General features: G+C 40.3%; 1 protein-coding gene across 4 annotated transcripts in view; it reads left to right on the forward strand.

Annotated features, from left to right (window-relative positions):
• pik3cb (phosphatidylinositol-4,5-bisphosphate 3-kinase, catalytic subunit beta) overlaps positions 1–15,830 on the forward strand; it is a 190,337-nt gene that overhangs the window by 31,066 nt on the left and 143,441 nt on the right. Inside the window, exon 3 of one of the 4 annotated variants that reach the window (XM_043702028.1) lies at positions 14,578–14,738. The exons of the other annotated variants lie outside the window; for them this stretch is intronic. The gene's annotated coding sequence lies outside the window, so the exon portion shown is untranslated. The remainder of the gene's footprint in view (positions 1–14,577; positions 14,739–15,830) is intronic. 4 annotated transcript variants of the gene reach the window in all.

Raw genomic sequence — 15,830 nt, forward strand, 5'->3', positions numbered from 1 at the left:
AAACTGAGTGAGATGGTGTGAATCTTGTAAAGGTTCAGAAAATATTTACAGGGACGTTGCCAGGGTTGGAGAGTTTGAGCTATTGGGAGAGACTAAGGTGGAGCATCAGCTGAGGGGTGACCTTTTAGAGGTTTATAAAATCATGAGAGGCATGGATAGGGTAAATAAACAAGGTCTTTTCCCTGGGTTGGGAGAGTCCAGAACAAGAGGGCATTGGTTTAGTGTGAGAGGGGAAAGATTTAAAAGGGACCTAAGGGGCAACTCTTCACACAAAGGGTGGTGCATGTGTGGAATGGGCTACCAGAGGAAGTGGTGGAGGCTGGTACAATTCCAACATTTGAACATTTAAAATGGGTGGTTATATGAATAGGAAGGGTTTAGAGGGATATAGGCCAAGTGCTGGGAAATGGGAATAGATTAATTTGGGATATCTGGTCGGCATGGACGAGCTGGACCAAAAGGTCTGTTCCATGCCGTACATCTCTATGATTATGACTATACCTCCTATGTTCACATTCCAAATCACTGATATAAATGACAAAAAGCAGTGGACCCAACACCAATCATTGTGGTACACCACAGGTCACAGGCCTCCAGTCTGAAAAGCAACCCTCCACCACTACCCTCTGTTTCCTACCTTCGAGCCATTTCAGTATCCAAATGGCTAGTTTTCCCTCTATTTAATGTGATCTAACCAGTCTACTCAGTGGCATCTTTTTTGAATGCTTTACTGAAGTCCAGATAGATCACATCCACTCCTCTGCCTTCATCAATTCTCTTCATTACTACTTCAGAAAACTCCAAGTTAGTGAGACGCTATTTCCCCATGCACAAAGCCATATTGTCTATCCCTAATCGTCCATACCTTTCCGAAGTAAATGTAAATCCTGTCCCTCAGGATTCCCTCCCCACAACTTGCCACCACTAATGTAAGGCTCACTGGTCTATAGTTCCCTGGCTTTTCCTTACCATCTTTCTGAAATAGTGGCACTGCTAGCCAACCTCCAGTCTTCCAGCACCTCACCTATGACTGTTGAGAATTCAAATGTCTCCCAAGGGGTCCAGCAATCACTTGCCTAGCTTCCCACAGAATTCTAGGGTACACCTGATCAGGTCCTAGGGATTTATCCATTTATGCATTTTAAGATGTCCAGCACCACCATCTCTGTAATGTGGACATTTTTCAAGATGCCACTATTTATTTCCCCAAAGCCTCTTGCTTCTGTAGGAGAAAGTGAGGACTGCAGATGCTGGAGTTCAGAGTAATGAGTGTGGTCCTGGAAAAGCACAGCAGGTCAGCCAGCGTCCAAGGAGCAGGAGAATCGACCTCACGGCATAAGCTCTGATGAAAGGTTTATGTCAAAACATCGACTCTCCAGCTCCTCGGATGCTGCCTGACCTGCTGTGCTTTTCTAGCACCTCACACTCATCTCTAGTTTCTATATTCTTCTCCATGATATACACTGATGCAAAATCCTCGTTTAGCATCCCCCGCTTCCCGCGCCCCCGCCCCGCCAATCGCCTGTGGTTCCACACATCGGCTGCCTTGTTGATCAATGAGGGGCCCTATCCTCTCCCTCGTTACCCTTTTGAACCTTTTAATGTAATTGTAAAATCCCTTTTGGATTATCCCCTGTTCTCTTTCTGCCCTACTGATTTCCCTCTTAAGTATACTTCAGAGGCACAGTGGCTCAGTGGTTAGCACTGCTGCCTCACAGCACCAGGGACCCAGGTTCAATTTCTGCCTCAGGCGACTGTCTGTGTGGAGTTTGCACATTCTCCCCCTGTCTGCATGGGTTTCCTCTGGGTGTTCCAGTTTCCTCCCACAGTCCAAAGATGTGCAGGTTAGGTGAATTGGCCATGCTAAATTGCCCATAGTGTTAGGTGCATTAGTCAGGGGTGAATGTTGGGGAATGGGTCCAGGTGGGTTGCTCTTCGGAGGGTCAGTTTGGACTTGTTGGGCTGAAGAGCCTGTTTCCACACTGTAGGGAATCTAATCTTCTACTGCCTTTGTACTCTTATAAGGATTCATTTTTCTGAGACGTTGTGAGTAATGACTGTGTTTTAAAAGCTGACCTGACCGCATGAAAATTGCAGTCACTATGGCATGTCTACCTCTGCAATGGAATAGTCCAGGTCAAACCTCAACCAGCCTGCACCTTTTAATTACTTTGGCGAGAATCAGAAAGCCCTGTGAAGCCCAGACTTGAGATCCACCCACCTTATTTAAAGGGATCTCCTGTCACTATGTATTGGCAAAATAGACAGTTGCTTCAGGTCTGTGACTTTTGCAGCAACATTTCAACTGTTTCTTCTCTCTAAAAATGCTACTAGCCTTGTTGAGTATTTCTAAAATTCCCTGTTTTCATTTCATCGGATCATTAAATCCTGCAGCATTGTGACAGACCCTGTGGCCGAAACTGGTCTATGCTGATCAAAATGTCTATCCATGCTAACCCATTTCCCTGCATTTTGCCCATATCTTTCTAAACCTTTCCTATCCATGTATTTGTCCAAATGCCTTTTTAAATGTTGTTAATGTACCCACCTCAACCATTTCTGTTGGCAGCCGATCCAAATGCATTCCACCCTGTGTTTTTTAAAAAAGGTTGCCCCTCAGGTTCCCTTTTCATTTTTTCTCCTCTAACCTAAACTGATGCTCTTTTAGTCTTTGATTCCCCAGCCCTGGGGAAAAAGACTGAGGTGCATTCACCCTATCCATTCCTCTCATGATCTTATACACCTCTATAAGGTCTCCCCCTAAGTCCACTACACTATAAAGAAAAGAAGTCCTAGATGTCCAACCTCTCTCCATAACTCAGACCATTGAGTCCTGGCAACATCCTTGTAAATTTCTTCTGCACTCTTTCCATTTTAATAACATCCTTCCTATAACAAGGTGACCAAAGCTGAATACAATATTCCCAAGTACAACCTCACCAATGTCTTGTATAACTGCAACATAACTTCCCAACTTCTATACTCAATGCCCTATGTTTTTTATCTTTGTAGTATTTTGCTTTTGTACTTGCTGTCCTGATGATATTCAAATTGAGTTAATCTAAAACTTCTAATTTCATCTTTAGGTTATGATTCTCTTTATCTAATGTATCTTTGTATTTTTTTGAGAACTTTGACTTATCATGTTTAGGTGCCTTTTTAATATCTATTCAAAAGTGGGATATGCAATCCTTTTTTTCAGGTCAAGGCATAATTATATTGAGCATTGACAACAAATTGTGACATTTTAAAAATGAAAGAATTTTGGATGGAATGGACTTAGAATCTAGAATGTTTATGCTCTGTACCGATAGAAATTTTAGAGTATTTTTTTGAGGGTGAATAGAATGATTCAAATTTTTAATTTTTAACAAATTTTCTAAACTGATATAATAGCTGCTAGTTTAAAGCACTTAAGAGTGAGATTTTACATTTTTAAATTGACAATTTAAAAAATTTTGTTATTTTCAACGCATGTGGATAAGTTGGTATTATGTACTTGGTCATACAGCACAGAAACAGATCCTTTGGTGCACCCAGTTCCTGCCAAAAATTATCCCAAAATCAACTAGATCCACCTGTTTGCTCCCATACTGGCTAGTGTACAATATTATGACATTTGCTCATTAATTTTAGTGGTTTGGGGTTGTATTTTACCGATGTCACTTCAGCTTCCACCTCCACCTCTGTTCTGTAGCAATCAATTGAGGTTTACTATCATGAAGCTTTAGGTTTCTTGAGAACGATTGTTTAGGAATACGTGGACAAACCATGCTGCATGATCGGATGAAACTACGTTGAATAGGCCCAAATGCTTTACAGTGGTAACAGACAAATGCCAGGTTGCTGTCTATTGTCAGTTTATGTAATTTAAGCTGCACAGCATCTGAAGATTCATGAATTGAAGTATGTTAATATCATGTACTAAGTAATAGATACTGTCATACGATAATAGTATCCATAGATGTATCGGATTGTTTTGTTTTGTTAGATTCGTATTAAATTCTGAAACCATCTGTTCTGTTTTCAAGATTTCAACAACACGTTCCCACACGGCAGTTTACAAAATCTACCTTTTTTAATATTTGAGAGTTCAAACTGAACTGGCCTCCTCTGTAATGATAACACTTTTTTCCTTGCCTTTCTTCCATTACATGATATCTTTCTAGAATTGATTTTTGCAATCTTAATTAACCACCGATTTATTTTCTCAATCTATCTGAACTCTTTTTTTTTTTCTCCTTTTTCTTAAACCAGGCGTGATTTCTGATTATAGAATCATTAGAATCCCTACAGTGTGGAACCAGGTCCTTCAGCCCAACAAGACCACACCGATCCTCAGAATATCCCATCCAAACCCATTCCCCTACCCTATTACTGTACATTTTATCCCTAACTAAGATAACACATCCTGAACACTATGGGCAATTTAACAAGGCCAATTCACTTAATCTGCACATCTTTGGACTATGGACAATGGAGGAATCTGGAGCACCCAGAGAAAACCCACGCAGACACTGGGAGAATGTGCAAACTCCACATAGACAGTTGCCTGGGGCTGGAATCGAACCTGGATTCCTGGCCCTGTGAGGCAGCAGTGCTAACCACTGAACCACCATATCATGCAGTATGTATACTTGCTTTTTGAAAGAAAATGACACCCACTCTTTGCAGTTTCATTCACTTTTAAAGCAGCTGAGAATGGAATTCCAAGCTCCCAGTTATATTTGAGGTAATCCTAGAATCGCTATTTGTGAATGATTTGTTAAATAGCCTCTGGCCTTTTACTGCACCTCTCCCACAACCCCAATCGAAATGGAGGAAGTGGTTGAGCTCTTCAATCTTACTCACTGTTATGCTGACCATTTTGTCAATTCCTTTCCAGGAAGTTAGTGATGGTCTTATTGTGGTAATGTTTCATTTCAAGTTTACCTTTATCGAGCACCAGCTGCATAGCATACCATATCGATGTTCTATAAAAATGATGTTATCACTGTCTGACACCGGTTGTGTTGTTTTATGCAGTTATTGTGACAAGAAACTAGAAGTGCTGTCTGTGCATACCTATATCTGTCTTTCAATCCTGTTTGGCTGTAGCTGAAACCATTTCAAAGACTGTCACCAAAGATTGTGTTAGAAGTGCAGTTTGTTACAGATTCTTGTATTGTTGAGATAAGCACTATAGATACCTATCCTTTCTTCAGGGTTACTGAAGGCAGTGAATTTGTTCATATTAGCTCAAAATGTAACTGATGGAAGTGTTAATGATTGATGGCATATTGTGTCACGCTACCCAAATGATCTTGGAATTCAACTTGAGTAGATACTTTTTCCACAAAGTTCAGGAAGTTACGTGTCCTTCATGAAGTCAAGAATTGGAATTGTTTTGTGCTATTGACATGTCTGATCTCTGGTACTTAATCTGTGTTTTTCATGTGAAATGAATGAAACCCATTTCCTCCAACTCAAAGTTTAAATGGATGGTGCTGCTTATATAGTAAAACCAAAATCAGAGGTACTGTGAAATGATGGAGAAAATACTTGCTAAATTCACCATAAAACCACAAGAAGTGATAGTAGTAAGGAAAAAGATTTTCTTTTGTAATGTCTTGTCCAACTCTAAGGACATTTAAAAAATGATGCAAGAAACAGGACTTCATTTATGAAATGCAGATAAACTGGGTAAATGCAGCAGTTGATTTCATGCAGCACAGGTTCTCAAAAGCTGAAGCAAATAACCAGGTATTGTTATGTTTGAGGATGGAGCAAAATTAACTTAGAGGACTATGTCATGTGTTGCCCATGTAATCATTAATAGGAAATGAAATTACTCTGACATTTCAGCATTGTATTGAGTATCCCATTGTGTTTGATTAGCGCGTCCCAAACTTTTGCCCACAGTGACCTAATTTCAAGGCTCTCAAATTTTTCCAAGCCCTTTTGTGAAGGGTGGGGAGAAGATTTGTGAGATCCAGGGAGAATGAAGGAGCTATGTGTTGAGGATTGTGTCTCTGAACTTGCAACTCAAATTTCGGCTTGTTGCCCCATTTGTGGACCTGACTGCCACTTTGGGAAGCCCTGTATTAGATGTCAAAGACTTTTTTAAAAATATCAACTTTCAATAACAGCAAAGTATTTTAAAAACTTATGAGTCATCAAATGTGACAGATAAGGTAACAAGAAATGTGTACCCTTTCTGAGATCACTTTATATCAGACATCTTGCTTTCCAAGGTTTTGAAGATTGTTATAGAATACTGGAGAGCCTACTGCCAAATTAATATTGAAGTAAATTGCTAGGCATTTTCTGAAGGGCCCCCACTCCCTTGCAGCTACACCCTGGCACAAAATGGATAGAATTCACTGGGACGAATTCCTACCCTTTCCTGCTTCCAGGTAGTTGAACAAGCTAATAATGTTCAGACAAAAAAAAAGTGTGTATGTGTGGACATTATGCACACGTTGCTTGAATGTTCCAGGGTCATTTCATTTAGGCTCAGTTCATGGTGTCTCTCTTTCATTTCTAACTGAACCAGGTTGCAAGTTCCCTAATTCTCCCTCTGTGAGTACATCTTTTTGTTAAACTGCATTTCATTTTCCCGTCTCTCTCTCTCTCTCTCTCTCTCTCTTGTTTAATTTTGATTCCCTCAGCCTATTAATCAGTTTCATCAGACACGAGCAGTAAATGCAGCTTCATTCTGTAACAGCACAAGAAATTGCAAAGTTAACTTATGTTATCATATCCTTCCATTATTAACCCTCTGAAAGCCCTATGCTTTTTCTTTTTGTCTACTCATTGTTGTGTACTCATCTACTGAAATCCAAATCTCTTCACTACCTCCTTTGTCTCCTCTTTCTTCTGAGGAGACTGAGGTTTTCATAGCATTTCCCTCAGTGGTTTGATCCCTCAAAGGTGATATTTTTTTTCTTGCGATGTCTTCCTAACTTAAAGGTGATCTGCAAGTGCAGACTGTTGCACATTGACTGTGACTGCCAATGAGTATATTACTTTGCAGACCATAGTTAATTTCTTCAATCATTGAAAATGTATGACTTCACTCATAGAGTGACACTTTGTTTGACAGAACTTTTCCAAGCAAATCCAGAAATGTGATTTTAAAGTTAATAAGAAACTTTAATTCCTCAAATTCCTAAATCCAGAAGGCTATAATTTTAATATAGTTAGTTAAAACTGTACTTCAGTCATTTGATGTTGCCAGATCCTGCACACTCGACTTTTTTCGTGAAAATGTCACAGATGTCAGTCAAATGCAGGTGAGTGATTCTAAAAGCTTGTTTCCTACAATCCTGCCAGAAACTGTACCTACAATTTTAAAGCAAATCGTAAGCTGTTGCCATTAACAGTACCATCTCTTGTCCCCGAAAACAACTATGTGAAGTGATACAGTTGGCAAAATGCGCAATGCCAAACATAACTAGCTGATCCATTGATTGGAAATGACATAAATAAATAACACTGAATTGTAAGAACAGGCATGACTAAAATTCATCATCCAATTAGTGCACACCTAAACCTTCCATTTAGCAAGAAATCCATGATTTATCACTCTGTTTAATAATGGCAGCAATGGTTTCCTCCAAAGAACAGGTCTTAGTTGCTCAGACAGGACTGTTAACTCTTTTGAGTGTGTTAGTGCCTCACTTTCATCCTTCTCATCCCAAGTCTGACCATCCCTTCTTAGTTGAAACTTTATTGCTGGAACAGCACAGCAGGTCAGGCACTGGATGCTGCCTGACCTGCTGTGCTGTTCCAGCAACAAAGTTTCAACTTTGATCTCCAGCATCTGCAGACCTCACTTTCTCATCCCTTCTTATCTCACTGTCAGGCAGGAACTGCGCTCTCCAGAATACAAGAGCATAAAAGATCTCTGATGTGCTGAATACCACGCAGTGCACTCTAAACATTCATACTTGAATATGAAATAAGAATAAACTCCATGTAGGTCAGACCTCGGGATCATAAGACTAAAGATGTAAGAGCAGATGGCTGCATATGGCCCACTCTGTCCACTCCACCATTCAATGAGATCGTGGCTGACCCAATAATTCTCATTTCTCCTTTCCTGCCATATCTTGAAAACTTCAGATTGCTCATTACAGAAATTCTTCCGTACATTTATGCAATAATTCAGCCCGTTCTTTGTTTTAATGAATACTTTGACTGGCAACTGTGTCTGTATAACTCATCTACAATGTGGTCTCGTCTTGTTATCCTGAAGCTTTTGAATGAAAAATCAAATCCTTTGGCCGTTTAAGTATTGTGGGCATGTACAAATCTATAGTGCTAATAAAATTATCAAGTAATGAGAACTTTTGAAGCATAGATTTTTTTCTAAATAACTGCCATGTTAAAATTACAGGCTTAAATCTATTAGCCTGAATTTCCTGGCGAGCCGTGAAGCATCCCTGGAGAAGTATTGGCAAAGTTTTTACAGGCTCTGGAGTGCAACTGTCCCTATTGTGATATTGGTCTGAATTTGAGTCTTTAATAGGGAAACTTTGGCATCCAGAACATTGCAGGCAGCAATGAGACAGATTCATCAATCCATTGAAAAACCTCAGATGGCAAAAAAGAAATATAAATTTCATCATTGAGTTTCTTTAAGACTGTTTGTGAGAGAGAAACCTTCTAGATTGTTAAGGAAATCAAAGGTTATGGGTTGGAGGCAGGAGAATGAGGTTGTGAAACATACCAGCCATGATCAAATGCTGAAGCAGACTCGATGGGCCAGAACACCTAATCCTGCTTCTAATATCTTATTGTCTTAGATTTAAACCTTATTTAATCTAGACTAAATGAGATTAGAATGGTTCAGTAAATTACTTCAGAGCAACCTCTCTGGTTCTAGCAAATTATCTTTCAAAATGTGGAGTCTCTACTGAAAAACATCTGAAGGTTTGCCAATTTTAAAATGTATTTTCTGAAAATAGTTCCTATTTTTAATTTATATTTTGTTCATTGATTTGAATGGAATTTGTATTTCCTGTTTTGCCTTCTGTGAACATTATCCATCAGTTTCCAGTGTGACCGTAAACAGATAATAAGTTTAAGTCTTAACTGATTTCAATGTTCAGAGCTGAAAATGTGTTGCTGGAAAAGTGCAGCAAGTCAGGCAGCATCTAAGGAGCAGGAGAATCGGCGTTTCGGGCATGAGCCCTTCTTCAGGAATGAGGAGAGTGTGCCAAGCAGGCTAAGATAAAAGGTAGGGAGGAGGGACTTGGGGGAGGGGCTTTGGAAATGCGATAGGTGGAAGGAGGATAGGTGGAACGCCCCTTCCCCTAAGACCCTCCTCCCTACCTTTTTATCTTAGCCTGCTTGGCAATCCAACGCCCCTCCCCCAAGTCCCTCCTCCCTACCTTTTATCTTAGCCTGCTTGGCACACTCTCCTCATTCCTGAAGAAGGGTTCATGCCCGAAACGTCGATTCTCCTGCTCCTTGGATGCTGCCTGACCTGCTGCGCTTTTTCAGCAACACATTTTCAGCTCTGATCTCCAGCATCTGCAGTCCTCACTTTCTCCTCGATGATTTCAATGTTAATCTGACTTCTGAAGACTAATGGTTCTCCTTTTGAAGGTACAGGGCGGCTCTGACGACAACCTTTCGACAATTTCTGTTTAACTGCACTTGCGTAGGTGCTAACAATTGATGTCCATTTATCTAGTAGTATTGACAGGACTGACATCCGTACAGCAAATACCAGGCCCATCCATGTGCATTTTTAATGAAATGTAATCTGTTTTATTTTGTAATAGTGAAGGCATGTATTTTGAAAGGTGCAGATGTTCATGGGGACCAGGAATCTATTTGAGCAGCCTGCAAGTAATAACTTCAAAGAATGTTAAAAACAAGTGTATTTTTTGATTGTGAAACCATTATCATTGCAGCTAGCATAGTGTATTCTGTGAACTTCAAGTAAACTGTGGTTACCTATCAGCAGTTTGTGATCTGTTGATGAATTAACTCATGAATATGATAATGAGTTTAACTCCTTTTTGTTATAACTGTGTCTACATTAGACTATGCTGAGCTTGCATTTGAGTTTTTTAGCCTTGAAAAGAAGCACCTGAGGAATAAGCTTTTCAAGTTATGTCAGTGAATGGAAAAGATAGTGTTGATTATTCAGTTTGTGAGAGCACTTCAAACTACTGAATAATTTTTAGCCTGCGCTTAGGATGCTTGCCTCACCCAAAGATAATAAACACATGGAACCTCTTAAGACTAAGTGTAATTAATGCATGTAATGAACAAAGTGAAAATATAAATTATGCAATCATTTTGGAACTAATTTGGATGCTACAGGAAGCTGTGGTAGTTCAATGCCATTCTGTATGGATGAACTAAAGTGTAGATTAACCCATCATATTCTGAGATGGATAATAAATACTGACCTTGCTAGCAATACCTGTGGCCCAAGAATGAAATTGAAAAAACACAGGCCAGATGAATTTGCGCAGCTGTAATTATCGCTGATCTTGTAGAGTTGCGGTGGGAGGAAGATAGAAAATTGTGATCAGTTTGCAAACTACGTTTTAAAAGTTCTTAAAGGATACAATGTGACTAGTGATGATGATATTACAGATATTGTGCTGCATTTAATAAAAAAAATCAGTGGAGATAATGGGAACAGGTAGGGTTGCAATAGTTCAGGAAGATGATGCTTCCTCCTTTTTGTTTAAATTCCCTGTCCAACCTGCAGAAAATCCTCACCATTAGGATTTGTAATTTTATTCCAATAACTGCATATTTCTTACATTTTAAATTTTTTTCTTCAATTTATTCATGTTCTTTTCCTTTTGGTAATGATATCCAACTGCAGTATCCAGTAAACCAAAGGCATAACCTCCCTAATTTTGTATTCGGCTCTCCTCCAACAAATTCTAACATTCTGTCTTTGTTTTCCTAATTTCTTGCTGGACATGTCTGCAAACCTTTTGTGATTCATAGACGATCCAGATTACCCTTGATTGAAAAGCTCTTCAATCTGTCACCATTTAGATAATGTGTTTTAATATATTCTTCCTCATAAAATGGACAATTTGACATTTTTCCCCAAGTTTTACCTCATTTGTCATGTTTTTGCCCATTCAGCCTATCGATATGTTTTGGTAACCACCTTCTGTCATCTAGCAAATTTTTAGCAATCGTACCTTCCATCTTGCTGCACAGAAAACATCCTAAACTGGGTGCATCACAGTGTGTATGGCAACTGCTCTTCCCAAAACTGCAAGAAACTAGAGTCGCAAGCACAGCCCAGTCTATCACACAAACTAGCTATTGATTCCATCGATACTTCCTGCTGCTTCTGGAAACCAACCAACATAACCAGAGTCCCCTTCCACCTTAGTTATACTCTCTTCTACCTTCTAATGTCAGGCAGAAGATATACAAGTTTGAATACACCTACAAATAGATTCAAGAACTGCTTCTTCCCTGCTGTTAACAGACTTTAGAAAGGACCTCTCAACTGTTAATGTTGGTCTATTTCTGCAGCTTCTGTGTGGCTGTAATGTTGTATTCTGCTACCCTGATGTACTTTTTAATGATACAATCTGCCTACAGAGCATGCAAAACAACACATTTTTCACTATCTTGGTACACGTGACGACAACAAATCAAATCATATCCCTTCATCCAACTCATTGACAATAAATTCTACAACAGTAGAGTTCCTGACTCAGAATACTGGAGAAACTGAAAAGGTCTGGCAGCACTTGTGGAAAGAGAAATCGAGTTAACATTTCAAGTCCCGTATGACGACTTAACTTCAGGACTCAAAATCTTAACTCTGTCTCTGAGTTTCTCCAGCATTCTCTTTGTTTCTTGAATGAGTACTTTTCTCCAGTATTTACAAATGAGAAGGACCGTATTGTTGAAGAGGAGAGTGTGAAACGGACTGGTAAGCTAGAAGAGTTACTTGTTAGGAAGGAAGATGTGTTGGGCATTTTGAAAAACTTGAGGATAGACAAGTCCCCCGGGCCTGACAGGATATATCCTAGGATTATGTGGGAAGAAAGAGAGGAAATTGCAGAGCCGTTGGCAGTGATCTTTTTGTCTTCACTGTCAACGGGGGTGGTACCAGGGGACTGGAGAGTGGCGAATGTTGTGCCCCTGTTCAAAAAAGGGAATAGGGATAACCCCGGGAATTACAGGCCAGTTAGTCTTACTTCGGTGGTAGGCAAAATAATGGAAAGGGTACTGAAGGATAGGATTTACAAGTATCTGGAAAGACACTGCTTGATTAGTGACAACCAGCATGGATTTGTGAGGGGTAGGTCTTGCCTTACAAGTCTTACTAATTCTTTGAGGAGGTGACCAAGCATGTGGATGAGGATAGAGCAGTGGATGTAGTGTACATGGATTTTAGTAAGGCATTTGATAAGGTTCCCCATGGTAGGCTTATGTGGAAAGTCAGGAGGCATGGGATAGAAGGAAATTTGGCCAGTTGGATAGAGAACTGGCTAACCGGTCGAAGTCAGAGAGTGGTGGTAGATGGTAAATATTCAGCCTGGAGCCCAGTTACAAGTGGAGTTCCGCAGGGATCAGTTCTGGGTCCTCTGCTGTTTGTAATTTTTATTAATGACTTGGAAGAGGGAGTCGAAGGGTGGGTCAGTAAATTTGCAGATGATACGAAGATTGGTGGAGTTGTGGATAGTGAGGAGGGCTGTTGTCGGCTGCAAAGGGACTTAGATATGATGCAGAGTTGGGCTGAGGAGTGGTAGATGGAGTTCAATCCTGTCAAGTGTGAGTTTGTCTATTTTGGAAGGACAAATAAGAATGCGGAATACAGGGTTAACGGTAGGGTTCTTAGTAAGGTGGAGGAGCAGAGGGATCTTGGGGTCAATGTTCATAGATCTTTGAAAGTTGCCACTCAGGTTAGAAGGCCTATGGTGTATTAGCATTCATTAGCAGAGGGATTGAATTCAAGAGTCGTGAAGTGATGTTGCAGCTGTTCAGGACCTTGGTAAGGCCACATTTGGAGTACTGTGTGCAGTTCTGGTCGCCTCACTTTAGGAAAGATGTGGAAGCTTTGGAGAGGGTGCAGAGAAGATTTACCAGGATGTTGCCTGGAATGGAGAATAGGTCGTACGAGGATAGGTTGAGAGTGCTAGGCCTTTTCTTATTGGAACGGCGAAGGATGAGGGGTGACTTGATAGAGGTTTATAAGATGATTAGAGGAACAGATGGAGTAGACAGTCAGAAACTTTTTCCCCGGATACAACAGAGTGTTACAAGGGGACATAAATTTAAGGTGAAGGGTGGAAGGTATAAGGGGGATGTCAGGGGTAATTTCTTTACCGAGAAAGTGGTGGGGGCATGGAATGTGCTGCCTGTGGGAGTGGCAGAGTCAGAATCATTGGTGACCTTTAAGCGGCAATTGGATAGGTACATGGATGGGTGCTTAAGCTAGGACAAATGTTCAGCACAACATCGTGGGCCGAAGGGCCTGTTCTGTGCTGTATTGTTCTATGTTCTATGTTTCACATTTCCAGCATTCACAGTATTTTGCTTTCATTCAAGTTCCCAGCACCAAATCACTTGCCACATCACTCATTACATTTTGCCAACCTGTAAAAGGCCCATTTATATCGACCCTCTGCTCGGCAGTCAATCTTCTAACAAAGCCAGTATGCAACCCTGTACACCATGAGCCTTTGTTTTCTGAAATAACCAGTTGATACAGCATCTTACCAAATACATTCTGGAAAGCTCAGCTCCGAATGTCTACTCGTTCCCCTTTATTCACTGTGCATTGCTTCCTCGAAGAACGCGACTGGATTGATCAAATATGATTTATTTGTCTCTGATATTGCCTCTGATTATCTTAAACTTATTCAAGTGCCCTGCTATAACTATCTTTATGATAGATAATGTATCTCTGATGTTAAGATAATTGGCCTGTAGTTCCTTACTTTCTGTCCCCCTCCCTCATTGAGTGAAGGAGCTACATTTGCTGTCCTCCAGTCTAATGGAATCCTCCTTGAATCAAGCCAGTTGTAGAAAGTTAACACCAATATATCAACTTACCAGCCACTTCTTTTAACAACACTATTGAAATTCATCAGAACCTAAGCAGTTGTCAGCCTGTAACTTCAATAGTTTACTCAGTACAATTCCTCTTTTTGTCCTCTCTGAGCATTTAACATGATATGTCACGGTGCGCACCATTTTAAAAAATTTAATCCAATGCGGGTGCTGCTGAATAGTCCAGCATTTATTGCCAACTCTAAATTGTCCAGAAGGTGGTTAAAAGTCAACAATATTTGCTATGCATCTAGAGTCACAGTGGCAGGCTTCGTTCCGTAAAGGACATCAGTGAATCAGATTTTTTTTAAAAGCAATTGACAATGGTCACCATTAGGCCAGATGTTTTATTCTAGTTTTTATTTAGTTAAAATTTCACCATTTTCCATGGTGACTCCAGAACATTGGCTTGAAGTTCTGGACCACTAGTCTGGTGACATTACCATAACCCCACTGCCTCCCTGCATGGAGAGAGCGTGTGGGTGCCTGAGGATGGTGAACTGGTTTTTGATTCTCTATTCCATTTTTAAACAGCTGGGACAAATTTCCAGAGCACTGAGGCAAGTCTTCTCCACATTCATTTGGCTGCATTTGAATTGTTTCCAGTGATGCGGTTATAATTCCTACTAACCCCAGCCCTGCCCACCAACGCCTGAATGAAAAATCACAACAATCTGGGAACTATCTCAAGTCAGGTTTGTTGAGAAAATGCAGATCAAAGATGCAAAAAAAAAGTTTGAAATTAAAATATAACAGGATGTGAATATGTATGACTACATCTCTTCAAGTTTCCATCCACAACTGGAAACAGCAGATTATTATGTTGACATCCTGAAGATTGGTTGTTTGGTGCTTTTTTTTTGTTTGGTAGTAACACTGGTGACAACTTAAAAATTGACTTGAAGTTTTTGCTGTACTCTGTCAATGGCTCATGGCCAATTGAAACTAAATTTGATGCCAATTTTTCTTGGTTATAAACATGAGTGCACGCACACTTTAGTTCCAATTTTTGAAGACACACATCATTTGAGACAGCCTGCACTTGAGTTTAGATTTAGATTACTTACAGTGTGGAAACAGGCCCTTCGGCCCAACAGGTCCACACCAATCCTCCGAAGCGCAACCCACCCAGACCCATTCTCCTACATTTACCCCGTCATCTAACACTACAGGCAATTTAGCATGACCAATTCACCTAACCTGCATATTTTTGGACTGTGGGAGGAAACGGGTGCACCCAGAGGAAACCCACGCAGACACAGGGAGAATGTGCAAACTCCACACAGTCAGTCGCCTGAGGCGGGAATTGAATCCAGGTCTCTGCCTGTTCATTTTAACAGGTGTATCTTCATAAAGGCCAACACGTGAGAATCCTGTGTTATGAAATAAAAGTAAAGCATCCAGCACCATTAAGTTTGGCTAAGTGATCAAGCCCATTTATTTGTGAAGGCCTCTGCTGCCTTCAGGCAGAAAGTCATCCAACTGTTGTGGAAACTCCCCAAAGGACAATATGACGAGGAAGTAGAGAGCTTCCTGCATACTGATGTCATAACATTTAAAATAAAAACAAACTTCCAGACATTCAAAATAATTTATAAGAAATGCTTTTTTAAAAATCAGAGCATTTAATGCTCTGGTATTGGTGAAGTCGTGAAAGTCTTTGGGGGTGGAAGAATTTTAGTAGAAATGAGTTTCAGACTGATAGTGTGAAAGGCTATTGTCATTTACCTGTATTGTTTACTTCTGGCTGGCACTAAGCATCCCCGGGTGCCAGATGCCAGCTCTAA

Source organism: Chiloscyllium plagiosum, chromosome 13 (assembly GCF_004010195.1).
Source record: "Chiloscyllium plagiosum isolate BGI_BamShark_2017 chromosome 13, ASM401019v2, whole genome shotgun sequence".
Lineage (NCBI taxonomy): Eukaryota > Metazoa > Chordata > Chondrichthyes > Orectolobiformes > Hemiscylliidae > Chiloscyllium > Chiloscyllium plagiosum.